A 12,372-nucleotide genomic window follows, 5' to 3' on the forward strand; every position below is an offset into this window, starting at 1 on the left:
AGTAGCGGGACATTGAGATCAGTAAGAAGATCAATTGATTAACGGGGATCAAAAGTACACTTTCAAAAAACTAAAGGAAACTCATATCATATCAAGTAAAGAAACCCAATTTACAGCTTACAGACAAAAACCAATCCCTATACCTCTCCCTAACATCACCATACTCCATCTCATGCTCCCTACCTCTAGTCCCCCCAGTTCCTCCCCCTCTCGACGTCCCGCCGGAAACTCTGTCTCTCTGCCTCTCCCTCTCCCTCTCCCTCCACCGAAACCCATCCTCCCTCCTCTACTCCTCACAGAAACTGAAAGTTAAAAAAACATTGTTTACCAAACTAAAGGGAATAACCTAACCTGACCAACAAAATCACAGTAACCTTGACTACAACCTACAAAACCAGAAAAATACCCATTGCATCAACCCAACATTCAAATACTGTGATTTTGAAATACCCAAAACCCAACCTACAAAACCATTTAAATACCCAGAAATAAAACCCGTCAAGCATACCTGATTTGAGACCCACCCAATATAAACCAAATTTCATCCCGAAACTGATATTTAGAATGCCAAACCGTAGGGATTTCCTGCAGATCAACATCCTTATTGTCAAACCTTAACCGGTAAACCTAGATAGATACAATGAAGAAGAAGAACAAAGAACCAAAATCGAACTAACAGTGACCGATAAAAAAACAAAGAGTTGACAGTAAATTCAGTTTCAAAATCCAAGCATAGAATAATTAACAAAGAAGAAGAAAGAAGATCGGGAGGCTTGAGAAAGAAGAACGGGAGGCTTGAATAATTACAAAATTGAACTAACATTAACGAATTTCATCTTCGATCGATCAGTCTATTCTTTGATCTTCGATCGATCAGTCAACTCTAGTCTCTCCCTCTATATGCTTCTGTTTGGGGAAAAAGAAAAAAGGAGTCCAGATCCTTCCAGAGGTGTGTGGAGCAAGAGAAAGGGCAAAACCGATGAAGGAAGTGACGAAAGAGAGGGAAGGAGAGCTTGAGATTTGGAAAATGATTCGGTGGGGTTTTGAGAGAGATCAAGAGAGAGCAAGAAAAAGAATTAGAAAACGGCAAGATGCAGGACCATAACTTCATATGAAAAGCAGAATAAAAACAAATCTCAGATAAAAAACTAAATGGGAGCAAATTCATTCACACAAAACTCATTAACCATCAAGACATAGCAAATTCCATTTTTCAAGCCTATAGACTCGATGGTGATAAGAAAGGCAGAGACATTGAAATGTGAATGAATTTGGCTAGAAAACATATCTTGTTTGCATATACAGGATGTAAATTGTTATTGGCCATTTACAGCAATCAAATCTGCAACTAAATATTTTTGCTCAGAACTGTCATCATTAACATTCAATGGGTACATTTTTTGATTTTCAATCAATTTTAGATGCATTGCATGCATTTTATCTCTATGTGTCTATTTCTAATGAACAGCTAAATCCTAATGTGAGTTATCAAAAGTAAAATAAACAGAACACAGACCTTCAATACGGAATTGAATCCCAGAAACCTTCACCGAACCTGCAAAAAAAATAGAAGTATTCGCAAGACCCAATCCAAAATCCAACTGGTCATGTGAATAAATAATAACACACTCAAACTCGCATATCAAAAAACGACTTCATCCATACAGTACTCATTTAATCACATTGCATACAACATTGCAATCCTAAATTCTTAACCTCATAAAAGCTGCAAGTCCTCCCACCGTATCTAAAGACGAAAAAATCTGTCTGCATTATAACATAGCAGCAATCCTTCTTAAGAATGCAATGGAGCTTCTCCATTTAGAAGGCAAAAGAGCAACCATTTGTGCAGCTCATCATCAGAATTTTATTTTATTTTTACATGTACAAAGTCTTTGAAGCCCTATTATTCTTCTCGGTTTATTTCTGTTCTAATTCACACAAAAAATGCAAGCAGATGGACAATAGGAAATGCATAATTAGATGTAAATATGGATGTGATTCTCAGTATGCAAATGTCATCCATTAACATTCTATTACATGATCATCACCAAACCTATCAATTTCTTTCCACTCCTTTTACTTCCTTTTTATTCAAATAAAAAAACACTAAATCAACAGAAGAAAAAAGTAACCTGAATTACAGAGACCATCCACAAATAGGCACAGCAACAGCAACCAAAATCTACCAGCAAAATTAAAAAATAAATAGTTAGCCTTAAAGTTTATACAGTGAACATAAGGAGACAAAAATTTCTTATCTAATTTCGGATATACATAGCCAATTGAGTATGGTAACACTGTAAAACACACCATTCAAACCATAAAACTGAGCCACAAAAAAACAATAACATTGTAGGCAAAGTTGAAAGAAAAGAATAGATTTTAGAGTAGCTGCAAGGAGAATAAGGAAGCCTGAATCTAGAACTGCATAAAAACCAAAATATGCAATTAATCAAAAACATAATTATCAAGGAATCTAAAGTAACTAGACAACATTGTAAAGATAAGCCGGCTACCTGAATTTGTTCCAAATGAAAGGTTGAGCTTCTTGGATGGCGTAAGCTCCTTCATCCAAGTAGTCTGACATTTGAACGAGGAAAATAACAATAGGGCAGGTAATTAGAACATAAACAGTTCGGATATCAAAAGAAGATCAGAATTCAGATTCACACTATAAAAAATAAAATAACAAACTTAGGAGAAGTAAGCACACCTAAAAAATATAACCCCCTTACAGCCTCACACACACAAAGCACCACCTTCAATCTAAAATCCAATTCCAAATGAAAGGTTGAGCTTCTTGGATGGCGTAAGCTCCTTCATCCAAGTAGTCTGACATTTGAACGAGGAAAATAACAATAGGGCAGGTAATTAGAACATAAACAGTTCGGATATCAAAAGAAGATCAAAATTCAGATTCACACTATAAAAAATGAAATAACAAACTTAGGAGAGGTAAGCACACCTAAAAAAATATAACCCCCTTACAGCCTCACACACAAAGCACCACCTTCAATCTAAAATCCAATTCCAAAACACATGCAGAACAACAAACCAAACAATTAAAGTAAAAACGAAGCGAAATACTTAAGTTAAGGAACCATTCGAGTGACTACAATACTCGTACTTCATCAGTCAAACTTGTACTCTTTCTTCAGTTCATCTCTTTACCTCAGGATAATCCACAAAACAGATGCTGGAATTAATTTTGGTTTAAAGAAAGGATTGCTGATCTAAAAGTGAAAATAAAATTCAGTGTGAAAGACGAATTCCTTACCAGATTTATAGGATCTAAACGCTATTGTCTTTCCACTTAAGCTACAGAACATTAATCACAAAAAAGAATTTTAAGCACATTTAACAGCTAACTCTAATAGGTTTTTTATTTAACCTTTACAATACTAAACACAAAAGTAAAGAAGCAATCATCACCTTCCCAGCAGCATTGCCCTGTACAGATGAAAGGAATAAATTGCAAAACTTATATAGCAATAATGAACTTGAAGAGCATGACCAAGTTGAAAAATCCATGTTGATAATAAGTATCATTTCAGTAGGCAGCTATTCATATATTCAAGTGCATCAATCATATTGCATCAAATAAAGTATTCCAAGCAACCAATTTTGATTAAAATCCTTATCAGACTGCGCTAAACATATAATGAAATCAGAAATTACTCACAGCATTGCAAGACTGAGGCAATAGATCAGTGACACCAGTTCCCCTGATATATTGTTGTGCTCTAACCTCCTGCAATAATTTTCATTAGTGGCAACAATATCAAAACGAAAACATCAAAGTCTCAATACCTAAATATCCTAAACTTTGGACCACAATTGATATGGGTACTTACAGTGAGAACAAATTCTGCAGCTGATAAGTTCTTGAGGAATCAAAAATTTCACAATCAAGCTATGCATATAGATGCAACAGCATCTATAACAAACCTAAAACTCACTTTCCAAGCTTCACTTTTCATATCTAGTCGATCCCAATCCAATTTAAGATCAGCTCTTTATATTCACAAACTTTCCAAAACAAACACCCAATTTATAACCAATGCACATTGCACTATCAACGCCATATATAATCTGAACCCACAAAAACCCACCAAAAATTGAAAAGCAGCATGCTTTAGTACAATAACGATTAGATCAAATACACCTTATAAACCCCAACGTAATTCTAATTAAACACTTGCTTTGAAAGAAAACATATCAATAATTATACCTATAACCTGAAAACCCAGAATTACCTTCCCTATTCTTGCTGATGATACCCTGCAAATTTCGTCAAGATTGGAAAGAGATCAACATAGCTAAGAAACAGTTCAAATTTCAAAAAGAGAGCAAAGAAGATCGAAATTCAGATTCATAATGTAAAAATAAAATAAAAACTTGGGAGAAGTAAGTAATCATGGAAAAATACAACCTTCAATCTAAGATCCAATTCCACAACACATGCAGAACAACAAACCAAACAGTTAAAAGTAAAAGGTAGGAAGCAAAAATACTTATCAAAGTTAAGGAAACATTCGAGTGAACCCAACGGTTCTCAAGTAAAACTGGTGCACAATTCCTAAATGTCACACTTTCCTTGGCATGACTTTAATACAGATACAGAGAAGTCATGTAAAGGTTAAAGCTCTTCCCTTTTTTCTATCTTCCTTTAGCTGATTGGTTTGATCCAAATTGAGATATTTTTCTATCAAAATCGGGTTTACACTGGGGCTTGGGGAAACAAATTCAAACAAATAGGAACTTCTCACTAAGTTTGAAGCACAATTCTCAAGCACGAAAACCAATCTACTAAAACTCTAATGGATTAGATAAAAACTGTAAATAAACATGACTTGAGAGCCAAAAACCCAAACTAAGTGTAAACTTCAAAAATTCATTTTTCACATGAAATTGAACAAACAAGAGAAGCTTTAGAAATCTGGCTCGAAAATCAGACGCTGACAATCACAGCTACCGAAATCCTCTTTCTCCCTGTCACAAAACAGGGGTCTCAATCAAAAATTTGATACCCATATCTCAAATTCCCAATATATCGAAACCACAGAACCAAATTTCAAATTTACCATGAAAAAAGAAAACCAAATGATAACCCAAAACCAAAACTGAAATCAAACAAAGAATTACCCATTCTGCTATGCCAATCGACCGGACAAGAACATCAGAAAAAGCATTACACTTCAATAAGAGGATGATGAAAAACAGGAAAGGAGATCAAAGCAATTGAACTAGTAATTACATTCAAAATCTTTAGTTTCCAGCCAAGTCCAGTTATCTCTGCAAATTTGTATTCTGGTGGCACTCAAAAAGCAAAAAGAAAGAAAGAAAGAAAAATCATATTGATACATAGATTAAGCAAACATTAAAATTAAATCAAGCAGATAAAAGCAAAGTTTTCTTTCTTTGAAGCCACTATATAATCGATACGATTTTCTTTATTTGAGTACATTACATTGCATCAGTAGCAACAATATCAAAACGAAAACGTCAAGTCTCAGTACCTAAATATCCTAAACTTTGGACCACAATTGACATGGGCACTTACGGTGAGAACAAATTCTGCAGCTGATAAGTCCTTGAGGAATCAAAAATTTCACAATCAAGCTATGCATATAGATGCAACAGCATCTATATCAAACCTAAAACTCACTTTCCAAGCTTCACTTTTCATATCTAGTCGATCCCAATCCAATTTAAGATCAGCTCTTTATATTCACAAACTTTCCAAAACAAACACCCAATTTATAACCAATGCACATTGCACTATCAACGCCATATATAATCTGAACCCACAAAAACCCACCAAAAATTGAAAAGCAACATGCTTTAGTACAATAACGATTGGATCAAATACACCTTATAAACCCCAAGAAAAATCAAATTAAACACTTGCTTTGAAAGAAAACATATCAATCATTATACCTGTAATCCGAAAACCCAGAATTACCTTCCCTATTCTTGCTGATGATACGCTGCAAATTTCGTCAAGATCGGAAAGAGATCAACATAGATTAGAAACAGTTCAAATTTCAAAAGAGAGCAAAGAAGATCACAATTCAGATTCACAATATAAAAAACGAGATAAAAAAACTTAGGAGAAGTAAGCAATCATGGAAAAATATAACCCCCTTATAGCCTCACACACAGAGCACCACCTTCAGTTCCGCCTGAGGAAGCAGGGGCAGCGGTAGCTGCGGAAACTTCTACTGGTACATGGACAACTGTATGGACTGACGGGCTAACCACATGCAGAACAACAAACCAAACAGTTAAAAGTAAAAAGTAGGAAGCAAAAATACTTATCAACGGTTCTTAAGTAAAACTGTTGCACAATTCCTAAATGTCACTCTTTAATACAGATACATAGAAGTCATGAAAAGGTTAAAGCTCTTCCCTTTTTTCTATTTTCCTTTTGCTGATTGGTTTGATCCGAATTGAGATATTGTTCGGTATCATTGATAAGTACTATCAAAAATCGGGTTTACAGACTGGGGCTTAGGGAACAAATTCAAACAAATAGGAACATCTCACTAAGTTTGAAGCACAATTCTCAAGCACGAAAACCAATCTTCTAAAACTCTAATGGATCAGATAAAAACTGTAAATAAACATGACTTGAGAGCCAAAAACCAAAACAGCTACCGAAATCTTTCTCTATGTCGCAAAAAAGCGGTCTCAATCAAAAGTTCGATACCCATATCTCAAATTGCCAATAAATCAAAAACACAGAACCAAATTTCAAATTTACCATGAAAAAAGAAAACCAAATGATAACCCAAAACCAAAACTGAAATCAGATAAAGAATTACCCAGACTGCTATGCCAATCGACCGAACAAGAATAACAGAAAAAGCATTACACATTAATAAGAGGGTGGTGAAAAACAGGAAAGGAGATCAAAGCAATTGAGCTAGTAATTACATTCGCCATCTTTAGTTTCCAGCCAGGTCCAGTTATCTCCGTAATTTTGTATTCTAGGGGCACTCGAAAGCAAAAAGAAGATAGAAAGAAAAAAAAAGATCATACTGATACTCAGATTAAGCAAACATTAAAATTAAATCAAGCAGATGAAAACAAAGTTTTCTTTCTTTGAAGCCACTATATAATCGATACAGTTTTCTTTATTTGAGTACATTGCACGTGAAGTTTGTAACTTTACCTGAAAAAACAGATAAATTCTCGCCTTGACCTCACTGTGTGACAGGAAGTTTCTTGAGTTATGAAATATCAATCTCATGCCTTCAACCTATAAAGAAAACAAAAACTACTTCAGTATTGATTTCACAAAACAGATTCACATTTTGTGTTGATTTCAAAAAACAGATTCACACATAGAAAATGCCTCTTACCCTAATGTGTAATTATATGGATAGGCCAAGTTCGGTGGCGCATTGATATCTAGTTATGTTAAGGCGTCCCAATTGAACAGACAGAAGTTACTAAAACATTAGATTTCAGATTACTATTCAATGTAGTTGAATAGCAAGAGAGAAAAAAATACAAAGAACAGGCTATGCAAGCTACACCTACATAAACACTCATTCTTCTTCAATTTCTGTAGCCTTAAATAAATCGGTAATCTACTATGTATAAGCATGGTTCAGTAAATTAATAAATCAACACACTTAAAAAAGCACATAGCTCTTGACCATGCGGCCATATCTACCACAGCTTTTAAGAGAATATATAGAAGTGTAACAGCTACATTGGCAAGCAACATGTACCCAGTTAATGGAAAAACAGGTAGAAAGCTCAATGAAACTTTAGGCCTTTAGCTTCTAGTATACAAAAGAGCTAGAATGTACCTGGAAATGAAGCTATATCTAAGAGCTCAATGTTGCCGGAATTAGCTACATGTCCAAATCAGTACGAAACAAAAACAAAAGAACAAACAGTTACATAACTCTCTGTAAATAAAACTATATAAACTTCTTTCCAAAAGTTAAAGCCCAATGCATACATGCACGAAAAGAGGAATGCAATATAATGTACAATACCCAAATGAAGAATAACAACAGAAGATCTTTGCTACATAAAACCGTTTGCATGTTTTTGTACAAAAATAGCACAGCATGAGTATATATGGTTGCACAAAAATCTTATGCAACTAAATTAGCAAATAAAATGCAGGTTAGAGAAAAAGAAACTCACCCATTGATATGGTCACTAGAAAGATTGCCCGGGCGTTGCTCCGGGACTTTCGAGTGTCTTTCTTTGTGATTAGTGGCATACATCAGTTCAACGTTTGCCATACATAGCCGCAATGCACTGTTTACTATATACTAAAGCCCCTTCACTTCTACATCACAAAGTGCAATAGAAGTTTAAGAGAAAGGACTGCAAAATGACAGTATTTTGAATTGATCTACTGATAGTTGCAACTGTAATTTGTCCAAAAAAGTAACTGCTCCAATACTTGGATTAATGTCGTTCTCATTATTAGACACCACAGAATTTGTAAAAGTTGATGTTCCCAACCCTAAAACCTTAATGACCAACCAACAAACTTCATATTGGAATGGAAAAAAGAAACTATAAGTACTACTTGTTTTCTATCCAAAACTGACTTTAGTAAACACTCCAAAATTCTGCTTCCCTAAATTTGTTGTCATGATCGAAGTTGTTTGTTGTTGCATGCAGTTTATAAAAGGAAAAGACCACATCCATGTTGGATGCCTCTTCCTCTTTGTTTCTTGTTCATCAGATTATATTCAATCACTGTAGGAGGTTATTAACATCATGCCGATCAATTTGGAACCATCTATAACCTTCTCCTCTACACATCGAAACATACAACGCATCAAAAGGTCACATTACCTTCAAATTCCAAGAAACATTGTTCCATGTGGGTGAAGGATCTGATATTTTGCCATCACATAGGTCTCCAGTAATATTCCCTTAATTAAGGATGTACCTAATGCCAAAGAAAATATATTAAAACAAAACCTGGCTCGAAGCTAAAAAAAAAAAAAACTTTAAGCACACTAACTGTAAATTGCATACAGATTTCAATAGGACTAAACTACCAATTGGAATCAGAGTACAAAAGCTCTCTATTATAATCAACATGAAAGCATTTTAAACCATATGGAATGCGTAAGGTAAGACAAAAGGATTTGAAAAAAAAGTCAAGTTCCTTTAATTAGATAAAAACTTCATTATATTAAAACAAAAAACTATATATGAACATAAAGAAACTGTTTGGATCAAGTCGATAATGGTTACCTCTTGGATCAGTCATCTTCTTACTCATAAATTCCTCTTATAGAGACTACTGCCGCAACTTCTAATCATCTCTTAACCTGCACAATACTATAACTGATATTAGTTACGCATTTTACCACAACAGTAGCAGAAGATGAGCAAATGTATAACACACATCAAATAAAACTGAAACCTAAATGACTTTGAATTAGAGTCGCAATGTGCTTTTATTTCTAGAAGTTGACTATATACATATAAAAGTAAGAAATACTTACTGTTAATGATCTATGGAATGCATATATGAGATCGATTAAGCAGACATCATACAAAAGATAAGGGTTTACTTTAGGTGTTGGGCAGAATAGACCATGTCAATGACATGACAACTTTTTTGAAATCAACAGATATGCAACAGGGAAATTGTAACTAAATGCGCTCAAAAAAGTTGAGCACATTCAGTTACATTTGCCTGACAAAAATCTTGAAAAATTATTTTTCTTCAGGTCATTCAGTTATGATTTTCACATTGCATATATGTGAAATGTGCCACAATTCAAGAATCGATCATAATATAAAAGTTTAATAAACATGAAATTGAAAATGAAAGAATTATTAGAATACAACTGAGAAGAACATTGAGGACATCAGGTAAAGACTCAAGGCGAAAGAAATATAACATTGGCAATTGCTGAGTTTACTAACAGTGTAGCAAGTTTACAATCACAAAAACACAGTGCCAATTGTTTCATTGAGACTAATACTACTAATTGAAGGATCCACTACAACAATATTTGCAGTGCTAACCTGAGAATTGAGCCTTGTATTGGCTCTTCTCCTCGTTTGTTCTTCAAAGTCTACCTGCCCATTTAGCTTAATAGATTCAGATCAGGCCTTAATGACTGCAATAAGGAAAAACCAACAGCCATTGTAAATGAGCAAATCAGCCATTCACTTTACAATCACAATCAACAATTTAGTCATTAAGAGTTAAAAAAAAAAAACAAATTAATTCATTAACATGTATGATTCACTAAAAAAAAACAATGATGTATTACCTTGCTAGAAGTAACCTCGAGTTCTTAGCACCGTATAACCACCTAATTTTGTATCTGCATTTACAAAACGAACAAAAGATTCAAACTGAAAACTGTACAAATATAATTGATAAAAGACATCAAGCATCATTTACTTAATAAACCAAATACCAACTGAGAACTCACTGACTCTGAAAACATTAACATTGTAATGCCAAAAGAAAAAGCATTAGAAGTCTTAAAATAATTCATACATGAGTCCAAAACAGTAATAAAATTTGACACCACACAGTTCACCAACCCTGCAAAATGAAATGGAATTGCTCAGCCTATTTACACATATCAACCTTTCGGCTACAACTCTAATCTAATCAATATGCAAAGCAAACAAAACCCAATTTAACAAACAAACCGAGAAAAAACAAAGGCATACCAAACAGACAAAAAAAAGAGTAATCATGAAACCTCACAAACCCAATTCAATAGAAACAACACTTACTTCCGTTTTGATCAATGTTAGATCAATCACAATCCCCCAACACGATTGCACACAAAACTCTCCAATTATCTCCCTATCCCTCTCTTTTGCTATGTATCATATCGTTGATGAAAGAGAGCCTGGAAAAGAGAGCTTCATAACATCAACAAATCTCAAGCTCTCAAGCTCTCCAGTTGAAGAACACACATGTCATATGGCATATACAGCAGAGAATTAGATGCACCACACCAAATTGCAGCAAAAATGCAAAGCAACCGAACAAAAAAGCAAACACCGAAAACTGAAAGCACAAATAATCAAAAACAAAACAGAAAAGCAAAGCAAAGCAGTAAGAAAATTCATACCCTCCAACGCCAGAGACGATCGACGGAAGCGTGCTTGGTCTTGGGAATCTCCTACACACCTGGATGTAGATTTATAATCCCGGAGATTCGTGCTTGGTTCGGAGATTCGAGAGAGCAAAGGATCAGGAGAGAGACAGAGAGAAAACTTGGGCGAGAGAGAGTGAGAAGAGCAACACACCCTTCCCAGAGAAAATCGAGAGAAAGCAAAGAAAGCGAGAAAGCGAGAAGATTCGAGAGAGGCTCTGGGGATGCAGACAAATTTAAGGGCAAAAGCTGTCTTTTTACTGTCATTAGTGAACAGTAATTACCCTTGGCAACCAATAGATATATAGTAAATTCTTCCGACATTAAGGAACCCAATTCCCAACCAATCAATCAATAAAACCAAAAAAAGATGGTAAAATAATAAGAAATAATCTAAAATAAACGATAACCCTTTTGTAGTGAAATTAAGCTTGGAGGAGTGCTGCTTACTTTTGAAAGGAGAGACAATTCTCCCCCGTGTCCTTCACTCATTGGCTTTCTCTCCGTGTCGAGCAGACAACCAAAACCCAAAGATGCCTTGGAACAAACCTCCTAAAGATCCAATTCCCTAATTCTTAAAGTCGAAATAACAAAACCCAAAACATTGAAAATATGAATATGAATCTTTATTCAAGTTATGTGGACTACAGAGTAACATGGCAATTCGGAGTAACATGCAGATGATTCAATCTAGCTATATTTCTCCTCTTGCAGAACAACCACAACACACCTAATTTTGGCTGAAGTGAAATTTTGTAACACATGCATTAGGGTATCCTATTAGCAAGCTTCTAAAAGGCCCCGCCTAGGACCGCCTAGTCCCCGCCTATGCTCTAGGCTGCAACAAGCCGCCTCGCTTTTCTTCCAGGCCTTTGTGCCAGGCTGTGGGCGATTAGGCGGCCGCCTAACTCGCCTAAATGCCGCCTAGCCAGCCTAGATGCCGCCTTGCCCGCCTAGGCTGCTAAGTTCTACGGCTATTTTTGTTTTCTTTTTGTGGTGGGATTGTTATATTGTGGGGAGTATGAGAGTATAAGAGTTAATTGTGTGTTTAAAATTAGAAGTGTATATGTTTATTGTTGTTGTTGCTCACTTTTACAGGAAGTTATGTTAAATTTTAGTTATAATTTATTTTATAAATGAGTATGACTAGATTATGTTGAATAATTTATCTATATTTGACCGTTTTCAAATATTAAATTGCATAAAATATATATTTTTATATAATAAATCTTAAAAAATACAAATC

General features: G+C 34.8%; 1 non-coding gene across 1 annotated transcript; it reads right to left on the bottom strand.

Annotated features, from left to right (window-relative positions):
• Positions 1-7,780: 7,780 nt before the first annotated feature.
• Positions 7,781-11,140, bottom strand: LOC101306198. Its single transcript, XR_185485.1, has 8 exons — positions 11,103-11,140; positions 10,514-10,561; positions 10,281-10,334; positions 10,030-10,124; positions 9,247-9,323; positions 8,839-8,935; positions 8,173-8,317; positions 7,781-7,871 (listed from the first exon to the last, which is right to left on the bottom strand). It is a non-coding gene; the product is annotated as an uncharacterized LOC101306198 (transcript).
• Positions 11,141-12,372: the final 1,232 nt, after the last annotated feature.

Source organism: Fragaria vesca, unplaced genomic scaffold (genome assembly GCF_000184155.1).
Source record: "Fragaria vesca subsp. vesca unplaced genomic scaffold, FraVesHawaii_1.0 scf0513070, whole genome shotgun sequence".
In the NCBI taxonomy this organism is placed as follows: domain Eukaryota; kingdom Viridiplantae; phylum Streptophyta; class Magnoliopsida; order Rosales; family Rosaceae; genus Fragaria; species Fragaria vesca.